Source organism: Plecotus auritus, assembly GCF_963455305.1.
Source record: "Plecotus auritus genome assembly, chromosome: 2".
NCBI lineage: Eukaryota > Metazoa > Chordata > Mammalia > Chiroptera > Vespertilionidae > Plecotus > Plecotus auritus.
Window position 1 is genome coordinate 30,601,604 of NC_137771.1, and position 15,876 is coordinate 30,617,479.

The 15,876-nt window shown below is 43.0% G+C and overlaps 1 protein-coding gene and 1 pseudogene across 4 annotated transcripts in view; one reads left to right on the forward strand and one right to left on the reverse strand.

Moving 5' to 3' along the window:
* Window positions 1–856: 856 nt before the first annotated feature.
* LOC308239988 (mitochondrial import receptor subunit TOM22 homolog) lies at window positions 857–1,373 on the reverse strand (annotated as a pseudogene). The gene has a single exon. The product of its transcript is annotated as a mitochondrial import receptor subunit TOM22 homolog (transcript).
* A 1,442-nt stretch (window positions 1,374–2,815) lies between these two features.
* FOXJ3 (forkhead box J3) overlaps window positions 2,816–15,876 on the forward strand; it is a 123,963-nt gene continuing 110,902 nt past the window's right edge. For 2 of the 3 annotated variants that reach the window (XM_080652857.1, XM_080652859.1), the window contains exon 1: window positions 2,816–2,999. The gene's annotated coding sequence lies outside the window, so the exon portion shown is untranslated. The remainder of the gene's footprint in view (window positions 3,000–15,876) is intronic. The other variant, XM_080652858.1, reaches the window with a different exon arrangement.

The following is a 15,876-nucleotide window of genomic DNA, read 5'->3' on the forward strand; positions in this document are numbered from 1 at the left end:
AACACCTGGCCTGTGGTCTCCCCTAAATGGGGAGTCCACCAGGTCAGAATTTTGGCACCCAACGCGTGGTCCGGGCTGAAGTATTTGCTGAACAAGTACATTTATTATTGATAAATGAATGGTAGATGTTAAAAGGAATATCCACACCCTCTCCAGTTTTCTTCATACCCCTTACCCTGCCAGGTCTATTTTTTTTTTTCCATAGCACTGAACACAGTCTATACTATCAAATAACTTTCTTGTTATCTTTTTTTTTTTTTGGAATCATGTTAAATATTTAATTACAAAAGTGAGCACTGACTTTTTTTTTCTCTTTTAGACACACACACAGGTCTAAGGGCCAAAACGTGCAGAGGAAGTGAGCTCCTGCTCTGCCCTCCACAGTACCCATCCTGTGGTTAAAACTCTGCCGGCCCTCCCTCTTTTCCAACATAGAAATCCACAGTGGCTGCTTTTACACCACAGCAGTAATGCATTTTGTATTTCACAGAGTGTGCATGACAAAACAAAACCGTCATTAAAGGTCAGCGATACATCCTTCCCAGTGGCATCAGTTCATATTCCACAATCAGACCCTGAGGAGATCTTCTGGTTAGGAGTAATTTAGTGAGAGGCGGGATGGCCGGAGTTGGGAGTGACCATCTGCTTCGATGCACTCTGCTGTCAGAGTGCGGAGAGAAGTCAGTCAGGAAAGCTTGGAGGGCACAGTTGCAAGTTGGGAGTCTCCATGAGACAATGAAGGGGAAATTTTCCCAAATTGTTTCGGTGCCAAAAAGAAAAAAAAAATCAGCAGTTCAAACAGTATTGAATTTTCAAACTTCTCCCACCAAGACAGGTCAAATATAGCAGTAACAATCTAGATCTTTCCAGGAAGTGAAGGTAGAGCCCCTGGCATTCCTCCTGACAGCCCTGTTAGGCCCTAGGAGTATCTGCCGCTGCTGCAGTTGCTGCTGTTGCTCCATTTGCAACTTCTCAGTCTCAAAGACAACAGGAAGAACCAGGATCATGAAGGAAGTTGTCCCAATCCACAAGGCTGCCCTGGAAAACCTGTACATTTTTTGAGCCACAAAGAGGGAGAGATCAGAAGTGGCTCCGGCCGCAGACCGGATCTTCTCCGGAAACATCTCCTTCAGACCCCAGAGTCTCTCCGACAGGGTCTCATCTGGATCGTCGTCGTCATCCTCTTCCAGCTCCTCTTCAGTCTTTTCCGCATCGCATTTCGGAAGCAATTCGTCGGGGGGCAGGGGAGCACCTGGACCGGGGACAGCGACGACGGCGGCCATGGCTGTAGCAGGGGAGGGAGGAAGGGAGGAAGGAAGGGAGGGAGGGAGGGAGGGCCCCCCCCTTTTTTAAAAAATATATTTTACCAATTTTTTTTACAGAGAGGAAGGGAGAGGGATAGAGTGTTAGAAACTTCGATGAGAGAGACACACCGATCAGCTGGCCTCCTGAACACCTCCTACTGGGGATGTGCCTGCAACCAAGGTACATGCCCTTGACCTGAATCAAACCGGGGACCTTTCAGTCCTCAGGCCGACGCTCTATCTACTGAGCCAAACTGGTTAGGGCTTTCTTGTTATCTTTATTATCCTTCTCTCCATACTAAATAATAGTTCTAAGAGGTAAAGGTATTCCCCTACCTCTTTCTGTTCACTGACACACCCCCAGCACTAAAGGAGTGCATGACAACCTTAGTAGTGATTGGCAAATGTTTGTTGGATGAGTGAGTGGGTATTTTTATCGTCAGAATTTTGCTAGTCTTGTATAGAAAGGAATAGGGCAGTACTTTGAATACCCAGGGCCTAGAAATGCTTGGTGAGTAGCAGGTGCCCAGTGTTTGCTGAAGCACTTGGTTTAGTCAGCTCTTTAACTACCGGAGACTACGTCAGAGTTTCCAGGGCTAATTCACTCAGGCGTTTCTTTTCCTATCATCCAATCAACCTAGTATTCACCTTACGAAATCTGAGTATCCAAATATGGAGCACCTACTGTGAGTTCAAAAGTATGACTAACGCGAATAAAGCAACAGCAAATACGTCTGAACGTAATAAAGTGTGAAATTACAGGGCAGATTCCCGGTGCTAATAGTTTAAGAATCAGTGAAGACTGACGTATAAGTAAATTCCAAAGTTCACAAGTCGCCGCACTACCCTTCTAAACACTCCACCTGTTGATAGCAAGGACCATAACCTGGGCAGCTACTTTAGAATCAGAAGGGCCTTTAGAGTTCCATCTCCTCTGGGGAAGGAAACTAAGGTGAGGCATGGCAAAGGCCTCGGCAGATGGGCCTGGAACCCCCGCCTTGTTAAGTTCGGAAAGGAAAGGTGTCCTGAAGCTCCAAGGTGCCTTTGGAATCCGCGGTGTGCCAAGTTGCACAAGGGGTCCGGTTGCCCGGAGAGGCTAAGGTGCCTGTCTTTATTACGACGAAGTGGCGAAATTGGGGATAGGGGTGGGGGCAGGTCACAAGGCGCCATTCCCTGGGATCAAGGGGCCCTTGGAATCCCTGGGCAGGGTCCAAGGCCGCAGGTCCTTGCTGTCCTCAACTAGAGTCGCCTCGGCCGCCCCCACGCCCCAATCGCTGCTCTGAGGCGCAAGGCCCGGAGTCGCTCCGAGACGCTGGCCGCTCCACCACACCCGCGGTGCAAAGGCAGAGCTCCCGGAGTCTCGGGGCACTACTTGTCCCAGCGGAGGGATCCCGCGCGTCGCCTCCGCCACGACCGCGGAGGAGCCGTGACGCCGCCGACGCTGGGTCGGTGGCGCAGCGACGTCGCGGGAGGCGGAGGCGGGGGTGGAGGCGGGGGCGGGAGGGGGAAACGGGTCGGGAAGTAGTTCCGGGTGCGCGGCCCCGGATGTTGGCTGCTCTCGCTGCCGCCACCGCTCTGGGCGCTGCTTGGGGCCTCGGCCGCTCGCACCAGGCGCGGTTGGGACCTTTCCCGGGGGCCAAGACGCACGCAGCGGCCGGGGGCTCGGCCGGGCCGTCCCGGCCTGCGCAGCCTGAGGTGAGTGCCCGCCGCCGAGGCGGCCGAGCCGGGGCGGCGGGCGAGGAGGCGGGGCTGGGGCATCTCTCGGGACGGAGGCTGGGGCTGCCCTCCGCGAGACGCCCTCTCCCTTCTCTCAGCCGCGGACGCGCTGCGGGGTGGGCGGCGGGCGGAGCAGGGGGCCCGGTCGGAGCTGGGGCCTTGGCGGTCGGCGAGAGCCGGGTCCCTCCCTCCCCCGCGGCGCTTCTCAGCTGCTGCTGCCCCTCAGCCGGGAAGCGGCGGCTCTGCGCCTCCGCGACTCCCGCCCCTCCCCCAGGCGGGGCTCGGGGGAGCCTTACGGGGTTCACGGGGGCGCCGAGACCGAGGACAGGGCCGTCTCCATCTCTCCGGGACCTGCCTCTGGCCTGGGCTAGCTCCCTACCCTGGCACGATGCAGCCTCTTCCCTTCAAGCTTGCGGGTGCTTTTCAGTGGGCGAGGCGGGCAGTACCCCCTGCCTCAGGGTTGCCCTTTGGGGTGAGGAGGCCCGTGCGAGGGGCCTGTGTTCCCACCCATCCTGTCGCCGCGTCCTTTGCCGGCATTAGGACAGAGGCAGCAGTTCCATGCGGACGTGTTGCTGTCCTGTGTGTGTTGCATCCTGCCCACGTGGTAGGGTGTTCCCTCCCCCCCTCCATTTTTGCAGCTGGTGAGGAGGGAGGTTAACGGGGTGGTTTTTCCTCTGTGATTTCCTCCTGGTGGCGTGGAAGGTGTTAGGGTCAGTTTTCTCTGCTGAGGCCCACTCTTAGGTGGAAGAAGCGGGAGTTGTACTCGAAATTGAGATCAGCAGGGGACAACGGGGCTTAGTTTCATTGACATCTTTCCTTCTCTCTGGTTGCTCTTGCTTTTCCTCTACTGCTTAATCCTAAAGAGAGAATAAGCTCCAGCTGTTAATGCATGAGGTGTATAGTTTTCACTTCGCCGTTCCTACTTTTTGTGTGTGTGGTTGGCGAAGGATTTTCTTTTCTGTGTTGTGCAATCTACGTCTCTTGTTCCTAGTTGGATTCCTGAATGAGCTGTTGGGCTGGCCATGGAGTTAGTGGTCATCAATTTTGTCTTTTCCTGACATTTATTTAATTTTTTTCCTTCTACTTTGTTTCCCAGTGAGACAAGCGTGTGTGTCAGTCATGGAAGCTGTATGCATAGTTCTTCACTTGCAAGGTAGCACTAAATAGTTGCACTGAATCACTTATTTATTGGGAACTCTTTTATTTAACTTCTCCCTGTCTATTATCAGTGCGCTGTGTTTTTGGAAACTGGTTTTGAATAGCTTCTTTCCTTAATGTCTCTTCCAGGTTAAGGTTTCCATCTTTCTGTAATTATCTCTTTTGTGACCACAGATTGCCCTCTTAATAGGGAACAGGCTACAGTAGCAGTGAAATGAGCCTTTTATTCCACCCAGACCTGAGCAGATATTTATAGAAAAGTTGTAACTCCTCTCCATTTTTACGTTTGGGTGGCATATAGAGATGCGATTGCATTTTTAAGTTTTTTTTTTTTTAGATAAACCTGAGACTTACTGTTTTATTTTGTATCTCGGAGTTGAAGTGAATCTTCTTGGTTTTATGCTGCTGAAGATACTAGGACTTTGTCATGCCTTTATTAAGTATTTTTTGGATGGGGTCAGGACATGTTTATTTTGACTCTTTTTGGTTCAATAGTTCATATAAAATAAAAAGTCTTAATATTTTGAAGTCATTTTTTAGATTCCAAAATGGCCAGCATTCTCACTTTTTTTTGGTTTGTTTTTTTGCGTTGTGCATTATCTTTGAGTATATATTCTTTTCCTTTTACCTGGTATATTCTCCTTTGTAAAATAAAAATACTTAAATACAGATTCCATCTGTTTTAATCATGCTAAATATGGGCGGGACAGTGGAAAATAGAGAACGTTGTGATACATTCTGAGGCATTTTTTAAAAAGTAAGTCAGCATTTGTGTCCTGCAAAATCCTGTACTGTGTGTGAAGTATGAAGGAGACACAAGAGATAAAATATGTAGTCTCTTCAGATGCTTCAACTTCTATTGGGGAAACAACGCTAATAAGGTCCATTATTCGTAATTACCAAGTAACATCAAACTTTTGGAATAACAGTGCAACCAAAGTCAAAGGTAAAGTGATATTTGAAAAGCAAATTTCAAAGGGGAAGAAATGTATTTTAGGAGAGTGACTGGTATTTGCAGACAGAGAAGTGGCAACATACAAAGATATCAAACAGTTTGGCATGGAGAATGTGTATTGGTGAATAATAATAAATGAGTTTAGGATTGATATGGTGAAGAATGTGTCAGTGATACAGGGTTTGGTTTGATGGGGTATTGCAGTGGGTTCTAAAGAATGGGAGTAAGATGATGCATATTGTTTCTGAGGGAGGTTTTTGTTTTAGCTGTGTGTTCTGGGGGGAGACTGCCTAGAATGCTCTTGGAGAATTTTAGGAATGAGATGACAAGGATCTGACGTAAGATAGTGATTATGGGTATAAAATAATTACTAGCATTTATTGAGTACTTACAGTATGCTGGGCATTGTTCTAAGTTCTTTACATGTATTAACCTCATTAAATCTTTATAATAAGGTCTTCTTATTCCTATGGAGAAACTGGGTTACAGAGAGATTAAGTGACTTGCTCGAACTCCAACAGAGGAAGCAGTAGAGCCTACTAGGATTTGAACCCAGGCAATCTGGCTTTTGAACTTATGCATTTAATTATAAATTATACTGTTGAGCTTATACATTTAATTACAAATTAAACTGTCCTGCCCTAACCAGTTTGGCTCAGTGGATAGAGGGTGGGCCTGCGGACTGAAGGGTCCCAGGTTCGATTCTGGTCAAGGGCATGTACCTTGGTTGTGGGCACATCCACAGTAGGGGGTGTGCAGGAGGCAGCTGATTGATGTTTCTCTCTCATTGACGTTTCTAACTCTATCCCTCTCCCTTCCTCTCTGTAAAAATCAATAAAATATATTTAAAAAAGCTGTCCTAAGAAAGTATAGAATATATAAGAAGACATTTGTGTGAGTAAAAAATAATTGGAACTCATTGATGATTGTGGACAAAGGTAAGAGCAAATAAAACATTAAAGTATAGCCTAGAGTCCTGGGAGGATGGCTGATAATAGTGAAGAAAATAGGAAAGTATCACTGTTCAGGAAAATGAACTAAAGTTGGTTATGGGCAACACTGGATTGTGTTCAGTCAATATTTCAATAGCACGCTAGTCCTGCCACTCCTGATAGCCTTCTCTCCTTGCTGGTTTGGCCCTGGAAATGCACATTTAGTTTAGTATTAATCTAAGCAAAACAATTAGAAAAACATCTGTTCAGAATAAAAAAATGCATATTACATTGCAAAGTCATATAGAAATAGCATAGGAATTATTTTGGTTGAGCCACACCACTGCTTTCCAGGCTTAGTGAAGATAATCAAGAACTGACTAGAAGTATCTGTATTACATTCCTATAGAGATGCAGTGTAGATTGTGTACTGACCAGGCCTAAGGATACTAATAAAAAACATGCGAGGTAGATGAGGGTTGGGAGGGCAGTAGTATGATGGTGAAAGAGCTTTGAGATTTGGAACTTGGGGAGACATTATAGGCTAATAGGTAAAGCATTCTGAGAAGAGCCAAGAGGTACATCTGCTACAGAAGCCAAGGATAGGGATGGTAGTGTGGTTGACAGTATCAAGTGTACTCCAAGTTCAGAAACAATGATCATGATGAAAAGATTACTGAACTACTAGTAAGACTAGGACCAGGAGGTAATTTGTAACCACAGAGAGAATTTTGAAAGGAAGGATAAGAATAGATGCCAGATTTGTTTCCCATAAAAGGATTTGTAGCGACATTATGGTCTGGTGTAATTTGTAGCATTTTCTCCTACTGCTTCCTCTAGTCTTCATTCTTGTCCACATGTCAGAGCTAATCAAATATCAGGAAACTCACCTTTTTATTCATTTAAAAAGGAAAACTTGCGGCCCTAGCCTGTTTGGCTCCGTGGATAGAGCGTTGGCCTGCAAACTGAAGGGTCCCGTGTTTGATTCTAGTCAAGGGCATATGCGGCAGGTTCAATCCCCAGTAGGGGGTGTGCAGGAGGCAGCTGATCAATGATTCTCTCATTGATGTTTCTCTCTCCCTCTCCCTTCCTCTCTGAAATCAATAAAAATATATTAAAACCCCCCGAAAACTTGTGTTCTAAAGTCAGTGATTTTTATACTTTCATGGTTCTCTCAAACATAAACTTTTAGAAGTATTATTGAGATATAATTCACATACTACATAATTGACCCATTTAAAGCATACAATTCAGTGGTTTTTAGTGTATATATTTACTGAGTTGTGTAGCCTTCACCAAATCTTTAGATATTTCATTATTCCAAAAAAGAACATTTGTACCTGTTAGCAGTCTTCCGCCCTCCCCCACCCCATCCTAGGCAACCACTAATGTACTTACCATCTCTATAGTTTTGCCTATTCCAGACATTTCAAATAAATGGATCATACAATATATAGTCTTGTGTCTAGCTTCTTTCCCAAAAGCATAATGTTTCAAAGGTTATCCATCTTGTAGTTTATATTAGTATCTCATTTTTGTTGGTAAGTAATAGTTGTGTATGGCTGGTATACCTTTTATCTATTCACTAGAGACCTGGTGCATGAAATTCGTGCTCTTGGTGCAGGGGGTCCCTCAGCCCAGCTTGTGCCCTCTCGCAGTCCGGAAGCCCTCAGGGGATATCCGACTGACAGCCTTACCCGCTTTTTATTCAGTTTTAGATACACATCTTGCCCTCAGTAAAGCATGGCAAACAGGTAGCAGACAGACCGTCTCTAAGGTCAGTAAAGATCAGTAAGGTTCAGTAAACATTTATTTTGAGGCTATTAGGTCAGGAAATAGCTTCGAGCCACTGCTATCTCAAAACGAACAATGGTACTTGGTGTTAGCCCTGCTAACAAAGGTCCATCGGCCTTCCGTGTTCCTTGGTGCACTCTCATGATAGTATGGGCAGTGAGTGGCTTCCCGCAGAAGAGGAAATAGGCACAGAGTGGTTAAGTAACTTGCTTAAGGGAATATAGCTAGGATTGGAAAGAGCCAAAGTTTGAACCACTGCAGTTTGTTTTCAGAACTTAATGCCTATTTACTGTTTACTAGAGGGTGATATTTCAAATTAAGGCATGACTGGAATATGAAGATTGGACTTTGAATATAGTTGGGGAAGCCAACAGCAAAATTAAGTTGACATTGCATCCACATTTCTTTTAAATAGGAACCTAATACTACAGTGTACGTGTTGTTTATGCATTCAGGTATGTTTTTTGTCGTCCCTCCTAATAGCCTTTCAATTCAGAAATTGCATTATTTTCAGTGTTCTTCACTGCCAGCTTTGTTAGTCACTTAGCTTTCCACATTGCTACTATTCAGAAACCTTGGCTTGAGACAGCTAAAACTTTCTTTACTAAACTGTCAGCCTTTCTTTAACTGTGAATTTTTGTTTTCTACTTTGAACAGTTAGCCTTTCAGTTCCAGACGGAGGTACTCTTTAACTTCCTCTACCCCCAAACTCAGAAAACACCATAGTGATCTTTTTTAACAACTGTCAAAAAATTTGACCATCTTAATTGGCATAATTGGGTTTTAGGGCACAAATAGCAAGAACCAAAGCACAGTGTTTTGGTTAAAGAGATTGACTTATACTGAAATTGGAAAAGGCATCTGCTATACAGGGTTTTGGATTTAATAGAATTTGTTATAACCAGATCAGCAAAGCATTACTATGGGCTATCTGTTGGGATATGGAAATAGCTTTGTTATATGTAACCAGATGTTGTATTTATATTTATAACAGTGGCATTGTACTTATTTTAAGTAACCTTTTGTAGATAGGTACCTTTGGCTACTATTCTACTTGACATATCAATTGATAACCTGAAAATGCAAGGTCTTTTAAAGTGGTTATTACTTTCCTATAGAATTGAGACAAAGCATGAAACAGTACATGAGACTCAATGTATTGTAACAATAAAGTACAGGATAATTATGACTATAAGATAATTAGGACCATATTCAATAAGAACTCTTACTTCGACACCATTAATAGGTCTAGTTTCTGATAATTACTAAACCACTCTGGTTGTTCTAAGAATTTTACTAGAAATCTAAAGTGATTTAATTTGGCCTATTCAGACCTAAATTAATTACACTGTGCCATTCGACTTATTTCTCATCATCAGCAGGTGAAGCAGTCTGTAATGGACTCAAACTTATGTAATGCAAGAAGTGGAACTGTTGTTAGAACAGTCTTAGAGAACTCTTTTCCAAGTTGAATGCTAACAGTTTGGGGATGGGGAAAGCCCCTGAGTGGAAGTTTTTAGAAAGAATCTCCAGAAATTCAGCATGTTGGCTGTCTTAGTCCCTTTGTGCTGCTGAACAAAATACCACAGACTGGATAGCTTATAAATAACAGGAATTTATTGTTCATAGTTTTGGAGACTGGAAAGTCAAAGAAAAGGTGCCAGCATGATATTTTGGGTAGCGCCCTCTTCTTGGTTCATAGCTGGCACTTCCGTGCTGTGCCCTCACATGGTAGAAGGGACAAGGGATCCCTCTGGAGCCTCTTTTTGTAAGACACTAATTGCATTCATGAAAGCTCTACCCTGATGACCTAACCCCCTCCCAAAGACCTCACCTCCTAATACCATTATGTTTGGGGGTTAGAATTTTAACACATGAACTTGGGTGGGGGATACAAACATTGAAATCATAGTATTGACTATTTTTTCATTGTCTTCAAATCATATATAGGGAGGGTCATGGATTCCATTGACGAGTTGACTGATTATTCCAAAATGACCCTGTGTCTGAAGGATACTTTACCTAGTAAACTAACTTTTAAGATTTCACCTGGAATACAAAACTGAAAGCTGTGACTAAATTTTACCTAAACAGTACTGTCCAGTGGTATCAAGGAAATAAGATTGACCACCTGAATGATTGCCAGGGTATGGTACTGATGTGACCTTATTAAAAATTTTGGAAGTTGGAATCAACTTTTTTCCTAAGATTAAGACCTGGTCTTACTGTGTGTTGAAACAGATTCATGAGAGGAATTGATGATGGGAAGATTTATAGAACTTAATAATTTCAAATTATGTTTGCTTGCTGAAAGATGGGATTGGGAAGTGAGTCTACTATGGTAGAAATATGTTATTATTAAGATCCTAGATTTTGGCTGGTGGTTACATGGATGCTTATTAAATTATTAAACTTAACTAAAAAGTTTCTGTGGCTTGGCTATAGAACTTGGGGAAATTTATTATTGACTCAACAGCTAAATATGCTGTAGTCAGGAGCAGATTTACTCTTCTGAACGAAGATAGAGCAGACTGTCATGACAGGAGATAAACAATATATGGCATCAGTTTTTGCTACTGAGGATGTGTCTGTATGTCTATGACATGTTTTACCTGTCTACTTTGTGTAAGGAGGTATTAATGGTATTATTGCACCATGTATATATAATCACCATCAGAAATGGCATATTTGCCTATCAGGGGGAGCCATCTATACTAATAAAAGGGTAGTATACTAATTAGACTGGGAGACCTTCTAGGAGACCTTCCAGATGTTCTTCTGGACAAAGCCATGGTGGCGGGGCTGAGGTAGAGGGGTTTAGAGGCCAAGAGGGGAGGGCAGTTGTGGGTGATGAGGCCAGGATGGGACGGCAGTTGTGGGTGATGAGGCCGTTGTGCCGGGGGGGGGGGGGGGCGCTGTTGTGGATGATCAGGCTGGCGGGGGGGGCAGTTGGGGGTGAGCAGACCAGCAGGGGGGCCAGTTGGGTGCGAGCAGGCCACCAGTGGGGGTCAGTTGGGGGTGATCAGGACAGCGGGGGGAGGGACAGTTTGGAGTGAACAGGCCAGCAGGGGGGCAGTTGGGGGCAAGCAGGCCAGTGGGGAGGGAAGGTGGGGGCAAGCACACTGGCACGGGGGGCAGTTGGGGGTGATCAGGCTGGCAGGGGTGCATTTGGGAATGAGCAGGCCAGTGGCGGGGGGGCAGTTGGGGGAGAGCAGGCCAGCAGGCAGAGTGGTTATGGGCAATCTGGCAGGCAGGCAGGCAGGTGAGCGGTTAGGAGCCAGCAGTCCCGGATTGCGAGAGGGATGTCCTATTGCCGGTTTAGGCCTGATCCCTGTAAACCGGCAGTAGGACATCCTTTGAGGGGTCCCAGATTGGAGAGGGTGCAGGCCAGGCTGAGGGATACCTCCCCCCATCCTGTGCCTGAATTTTGTGCACCGGGCCTGTAGTCCTATATAATAAAAGCCTAATATGCAAATTGACCGAAGGGTGGAATGACCAGCGGAACTGACGACCAGGAGGCAGATGCTCAACGCAGGAGCTGCCCCAGCCCGCAGGCCCAGGCCAGCCAAGGTGGGTGCGAGCGCCCCCCCCCCCCCCCCCATCGCCCCACAGATCAGCCCTGATCGCTGGCCAGGCCTAGGGACCCTACCAGTGTATGAATTTCATGCACTGGGCCTCTAGGATTTTATATTGTTAATTATAGAGCATGTGTGTTTTGGAAAGATTTCCACCTTACATTTGAATAATACTTTTTGAAAAAAACATTTTCTTTGATCTGATGTATTTTGGAGACTCACAACAGCCTGTATTATAGATAGGGCAAGTAATATTCCTATTGACAAATGAGAAGATACAAGCTAAGACTTAGTGTCACACAGTCAATTTAGTAGAGCAGAGACAGGAACCCAGATCCTGCATTCTGTTTCTAGTCTTGTACGCTTTAGTAGGAAACTGACAAAGTTTTTATGAAGAATATATTTTGGATTTTTGAGGTATAAATGAAAGATTATGGCCCCCAAACGACCTGGGCTCTTTGGAACAACTCTTGTCTGTGGTAATATCAGACTTGGGGACATAAAACTATTGGGAGCAACTTCTTCCCTTATTAAATTTGGGTCAATTTTCAGTCATTGGATGCATTTTTACTTTGCATTCTTTGTAGAATTCTAGAGGTAAGGAGGAGTTGAAATCAGAAGGGAAGAATTACTAAATAGCAGGTTTGGTCTTTTTTTTTATGGAAGTGTACGCCTATAAAATTTAGACATTGAGAAATTGTTCCTAGGACATGATTCTACTGAGGGTGCCTGGGTTAGTGCCATAGGGTATTGTCTCTTGCTCGGTGGGTAGGAAGAATGACAGTATATAAAGAAATGATAACTACATAGAAAGAAAAAAAAGACTGGGAAAGAAAACATCACAATGGATAGTCTTTATTGTCTCCCTTGAATCTATTTATATATTCTAAGATATCTACAATGAGCATGTATCTTTTTTATAGTCAGAAAAACAAACATGTATGATTTTTGTGGTTCAAATGAGAATTTGGACAAGTATAAATGATAGCACATTTGAAGAGCAGTTTCACACTTGGTGCTATCAAAGTATTTTGCTTTCTAGAAGCAGTTACGTTAATAAGTAAGTTTGATAAGTTATTTGATTATGACCTTTTGGATTGAGTTGTGGGTGTATTAAGTACTTTGGGGTTTTTTTGTATTATAATTTAGTAATTTAGCTCAGCTGATTCAAGAAATTAATTTTAGTTCCTCAGAAGCAACCAAGACTTAAGTTTACACACAGTAGTTACTTACCAGTAAATAACCTAAAAATAGCATACTGCTTTATAATGAAAACTAGGTTTGGGATCTACTCATGCTTCCATTTCATTATCAGGTTTCTAATAAGAAAAAACAAATTGTTAGTGCTTCTTTAAGGTACTGTTTTCATCCAGTGACATAGGACTCATTAATTTCTCTCACTCACTTGTTCATTTATTCATCACCGGCTATGTCCTGGGCGCTGTAATAGATGCTAAGGATACAATTAAAAAGACAGTCCCTGCCGGCAAAAACACTATCTTTGCCCTAGCCGATTTGGCTCAATGGATAGAGCGTCAGCCTGCGGACTGAAGGGTCCCAGGTTCGATTACGGTCAAGGGCACATGCCCAGGTTGCGGGTTGTGGCTCGATCCCCAGTGGGGGGCGTGCAGGAGGCAGCCAATCAATGATTCTCTCTCATCATTGATGTTTCTATCTCTCTCCCTCTTCCTTCCTCTCTGAAATCAATAAAAATATGTTTAAAAACAAAACAAAACACTATCTTTTAGTTTGGGAGAGACATCACAGAGAGATACTTGGCATATGGAAGTATCCTGTAATATCTTGCTTTCTAGTTTTTAACTAGAAAGGCAGAATGACAGCTTGCTTGTTTGAACAACAATGCATTTAGTGGTGTGGATAGATGGCTTTAAGAGGAGCTGATGGCTTCATAGTTATTTCTCTGACTGCAGAATATTGAAAAATCCTTGATCTAAAGAATTTCCTTATGCAAGGAGCATTTCTTATTGAGGCAGATAACCTATGCATTCAAACTTATATCAGATTTGCTTTGGGAGTGTTATTAAGAAACATGTGTTGACTCTTCTAAGATGGAGACTAGTGTCTTTTTTGTGTTCTATCCTCTATACTTAGCACTGTACATGACACATAATAGTAAATGAAAGAATTTCATGTTTAAGCTTAATTTTAAGAGTTTTAATATTGATATAAATGTATTGTACCCAAAGTTACTTTATGTCTAATAGTTCCTAGATTGTTAAGAGGTAATCCTTTACTCGGGCCAGTGAGATATCCCACTTAAACATTTGACATATAGTCAGTCATTTGGCTACTTTTAGAACGACTGTAGTCACTGACAGCTGTAAATAGTCTGCTCAAACTTTGCTTCAAACTTCATCTTTTTCCCCCAGTCCTTCTCTATAGAGTAGTAGAGACCTAGTTTGTCTTTTTAAACAAAATAATCCTTCAAATATTTGAATGTTATTATTCATTTAGCAAACATTTCTTGCACCTAACATGCAAGACACCCTCCTGGGCATTGTGAAAAATCCAAAGCTAATTAAGAGGCATAGGCTGTTCCCAAAGAACTGATACAGAGAGAAAGCCATGGTTTGTTGAAAAGAGAGTGCATGATATTTCCTTATGATAATCAGGAAAGCTTCATGGAGGAATAATGTTTGAATTAAGATTAGTGATGGGGCATTCTAGGCTGAGAGCATAATAAAAATCTAGAGATGAGGAAACCCAATAATGTAAGTTAGAGGAGTAGCCAAGAGGCCCAGGTTGGCTGTTTCACAAACTATATTCCAGGATATTAAAAATGTTGTATCCACAACACTGGGAGGAGTGTATGGCAAATCATTGGGGCTCAATAAATATTTGTTGAATGAATAATGAATAAATGGTCACATTTGGGAAATACTGAATTTCCTCTTCTTGAAGAATCACAAAGCACTTTAGGACATTGAACCCTGATAAGCCCTTTAGAGGAAGAAATACTGGCTTATCTCAAACTTATTTGACTATGGAATGCCTGTTAATTTTTGAAATCCTCTGGAAAATATTATTGGGGTCTTTATGGTAGAGGTGACATGGGAGGCTGGGAAGCGGTTTCTTCTCCAAACTAAACACACACAATTTCTTTAGCCATTTAATACTTGGCATTTGGGTTCTAAACTTACTAGTCTGATATCCCTCCCTGCAATCATTCTAGCTTGTAAGTGTTCTTTAAAATGAGGTGCTCCAAACAGAACACAATACTCCATTTGTGAACTAAGCAGTGAAGAGGACATGGGACTGTATACCTTCCTTGGATCTGGATACTATTCTTCTAATGAATCCTGAGATTGTATTTTGTTTCTTATTAGCAGCTGAGTCACTTTCTTAACTCATAATCATTTCTCATATTAATTTACAAGAAGTTCTTTGAGTAGATTCAGAGAGATTTCCTATTAGTAGAGCTAATAAATGAATGCCCGTTTTCTTCTGATTGAGTCCAGGCTGTTTTCTCAGAAGTACCAGTCATTCTTAAGCTTCCTGAAATCTGAGAAAGAAAAGGAAAAGAGTTAATTGTACAATGCTGGCTTTGACCAAGTAACAAAGTAATATCAAAAGTCCTACTGCATTGCTGAGTATACTCAAAAGTAGATAAAATATAGTGATTTGCTATATATCCATCAGAGTCAACCATTATTAACATACTTGCCAATATGTCTCAACTGTTTTTTGCTTAAGTATTTTATTTTTTTTTAAGAGGAAGCACTTTCTTTTTGTTTTTTATAACATACATATTTTTTATTGATTCCAGAGAGGAAGGGAAAGGAAGAGAGAGAGAGAGAGAAACATCAATGATGAGAGAGAATCATTGATTGGCTGCCTCCTGAAGGCCCGCTATTGGGGATCGAGCCCACAACCCAGGCATGTGCCCTTGACTGGAATCGAACCTGGGACCCTTCAGTCCACAGGCTGATGCTCTGTCCACTGAGCCAAACCAGCTAGGGCTGCTTAAGTATTTAAAAGAAAACATAGACATGGTCTTTTCACCCTTACAAACTTCAGTATGAATCTCCAAGAAATATAGACATAGTTCTATATAACCACATGCCATCATTGTACCTAACAAAATTGACAATATTTCCTAGGTGTCATCTAATATGATTTCATAATAAAATGTCCTCAGTTGTTTAAGCATGTATATTTACAGCTGTTTTTTTAAAAAAATATTTTTTTATTGATTTCAGAGAGGAAGGGAAGGAGAGAGAGAGATAGAAACATCAGTGATGAGATAGCATCATTGATGGGCTGCCTCCTGCATGCCCCCTACTGGGGAAGCAGGCTGAAATTCTGGCATGTGCCTGGAATCGAAACTTGACCTCCTGGTTCATAGGTCGATGGGCAGGCAAACATTTTGAAATATTTATTATGCACAAAATGTGTTAGGCATTGTGGGAGATAGAAAGGTT